The following is a 3,489-nucleotide window of genomic DNA, read 5'->3' as shown; positions in this document are numbered from 1 at the left end:
CCAATTATCAAACTTAACTGTTTTGCACCCTTTGCGTAGTGTTAGAACATACACTAGACCCGAAAATATATTTCATCCGCTAACGGTAGCGAACCGTCCGAATGAGGCTCGTCAAGCCCATGTGATCACATAATATAAGTTCACGTTTACACCCTGCAAGTGTAACCAATGATAATTGAATTGAGGATTTTCATTCAAACCCGTACGTGGAATGTTCGTTTTCGTACTTGTGTTCAATGTATAAAAGTATGATACGTATATGTTTCTCATCCCATAGTTTAAAGCATAAAAGTTGTTTGAAAGATGGGACTATGATCTCACCTTGAGTGCACGTACGAAAAGTACTTCACAAAGTAACGTGTGCGAAAGATAGTGCTAGTCTTGACCTAAACAAATAGGTCGTATCAATAACGGTAAACACGATAGGTCAAAGATGTTCAATTAGACCTATGGCTCGTTACGACTCGATTATGTAGCATGTGAAATCAAATTGTCAAGTTTCATGCAAGATACAAGTATAGAAACAAGTTAGGAAGGTTGCATAATCATTTGGTTAAGTTTGACAAAAAATCAAACTTTGGTCGGTCAAAGTCAACGAAAAAGTCAACACGTTCGGGTCGGGTCCCGAACTATTTTTCTGAGGTTTTTAATCATATATGAGCATGTTAGAACAAGTTACATGTGAATCGGAGGTGCGTAGCATAGCAAACATTATTCGAAAATCGACAAAGTTGGACAGACCACTTTGGCGCGCCGCGCGGGTATATGGCGCGCCGCGCCATTACCTGTGCAGAGAATTCTGGCAGTTTTTAAGTTTTATGCACGAACCTAACTTCAACCAATCACCATTTATGACCTGCAAACAACCAAAGCATGTATCTTATATAATCGGAAAGGTATTTTGACAAGGAAAACAACTAAACACATTTCATCCATCACATTTACTTTTACAACAACCAAAATCACATTCAAAGCTCCTCATTAAATGCACTCAAGTTCATAAATGAAATTCGATGATTCGGCAACCAATTTACATGAATGATATGCCGTTTCGAAGGTGATCAAGCATACAATACAACCTAACACTTACAAATAACATTTCATGTCATTCAAAGCATCAAAAGTTCATTTCAAGTTCATCAAACCCTAACCCAAATCCACCAAAACCAATAATCAAGTTTATGAAGTTTTCTAAAACAACCTACACATCAAATTGAAGCTACTGCTACTAGTAACACATTTAATACTTGCACTTTACCATAACAACAACATTTAAGCAACCAAATTACCAAATCAAACACACCAAAGTTCATATTCAAGCTAGTTACTTCAAATAACGAAATCGAGCATATAAATGATATAATCATGTTAGACTTGAGCCATAGTTTAACAACCCAACATTGATTTACCAAAAACACGACACAAAAAAAAAATTTCTGTGATTGCCCATCAGGACGGCGTCCAGAAATCGGGACGATGTCCAGCCTTTAAACCTGGGACGGCGTCCAAGGATTTGGGATGGCGTCCCAATAAACTAAAAAGTACTGATCAGTTTTTGTTTACACGCGAGCGAAAAACTCGCTCCCCGACACTTTCCAACGAAACCATTTTCACCATATGACATATTAAGTAAAAATAAGATATTGCCACCATAAAAACAAGTTTTACAACCCCGGGATCACAATGACCCGTTTTATAAATAAAGTAGCAGTTTCGACCCATTTATCTCTTTAGACGGATTAGAACTCTACAACCCAACCCGATACCAAGAGCATAATCCCGGGGACTACCAAAACCCCCATCCGCGTCCAATTATCCGAAAGCTACCCCATCAAGCCCAACCGCTCCTGCACGTCTAGTCTAACAACTAGCTAGCATCAATAACACAATACCTGTAAAAAGGTAAACAACGAGAGGGGTAAGCCGAGGCTTAGTGAATGCAATAATTATACACATACATATATAATATACCTACTTGCAAACACTTACTCACATACCGCATACATGCTAGCAACACAATTAGCTTATCATCACAATTACAAGCTATAACCTCCAATAATCAAGCTAGCATAACAAAAGCATATATAATATGAACAAATATAATATGCTTACGCAACAACACAAATAACCATGGTTAACCAATAGTACAAGGGAACGGCGCTCGCAAAAACGCCATCGGTGTTCATAACATCCGTTAGGGCACTTAACACCTCGCACCACTAACCCCTAGGGTGGCACCTTAACACCTCGGCACATCACCCCGAGTGGCATCTTAACACCTCGATGCAACACTCATTATTTTACGGAGTGGTGTCTTAACACCTCGACACTACACTCCTAGGTGGCATCTTAACACCTCGATGCTACACCCGAGTGGCATCTTAACACCTCGATGCTACACTCTTCACGTGAAACATGGTGTCTTAGCACCTCGACACTACACATTTCACGCTACAACAAATAGATACATTATATACCTACACATATAATTATTCCACTCACCTCGAATTGCCCGCACAAGTCATAAACGTAAATCGCCTCCAAAAGCAACCGAGCAAACCTTTTTCCTATAATACGCATATAGATATACAAACAATCAACATACATTCTCTACGAGAGAATTCGACTTCAACACCCTTAACCAAGGGTTTACACCTATCACCACAAACCGCCCATTTAGACACATAAAGTGGACTTCACCAATTACCACTACGGGTGGTAATTCCGACCCATCCAACAAGTACAATTTAACCAAAATTATATTTGACACCATTTAAACCACTCTAGGTCTTAACCAAAATTGCTTATCATCCAATTAATCCAAAATTAAAGTCATTACCAAATTTGACCCATCTAAGTCAACCCATTTTGACATAAGTCCCAAAAACATCTTTAATCACTAACGGCTAGTGACTAACTTTCCAAAATACCATTTAACACTTGAATCAAACATTTATATACTTGGTTCATCAAATCTTAACCCATAACTTAGTTTGACACCGAATCAAGCTTACTTGACCCAAAATACCCATTCAACCTAGATTAGGGTTTACACCCAAAAATCAAGTCAACACAAGTGTTCTAAGGTTTAACTAACATATGCAAGGTCCAAACTAACAATTCCATCAATTGAAATCCTAAGTCACCAATTCGGGTTTACATACATGAATCTTCCCCAAAAACCCCCAAACTTTACAATAAATGGGTTATAACTCTAACTAGCACAAACTTTAACTCAAACAATAATCTTAACAAAGAAATTCGGTTTTAGAGCTTACCAACACTACCACCACGTAGCCGTGAACGAGGTGAACAACTTTAACTCTTGAGACCCGACCCGAATCACACTTCTTCTTCTCCAAATCCCCAACTCTCTCTCGCTAGAATCTCTCTCTCTCACTAGGGTTTGATGAGAGTGTTTGAGAAGGTGAAATGGGGATAAGAATGAGAGTGGATCAGTTTTAATGGCTCAAAACCGACCCTCAAGTG

This window comes from Rutidosis leptorrhynchoides, chromosome 10 (genome assembly GCF_046630445.1).
Source record: "Rutidosis leptorrhynchoides isolate AG116_Rl617_1_P2 chromosome 10, CSIRO_AGI_Rlap_v1, whole genome shotgun sequence".
NCBI lineage: Eukaryota > Viridiplantae > Streptophyta > Magnoliopsida > Asterales > Asteraceae > Rutidosis > Rutidosis leptorrhynchoides.
The sequence above is the reverse complement of the archived record's forward strand: the minus strand, read 5'-3'. Positions refer to the sequence as shown.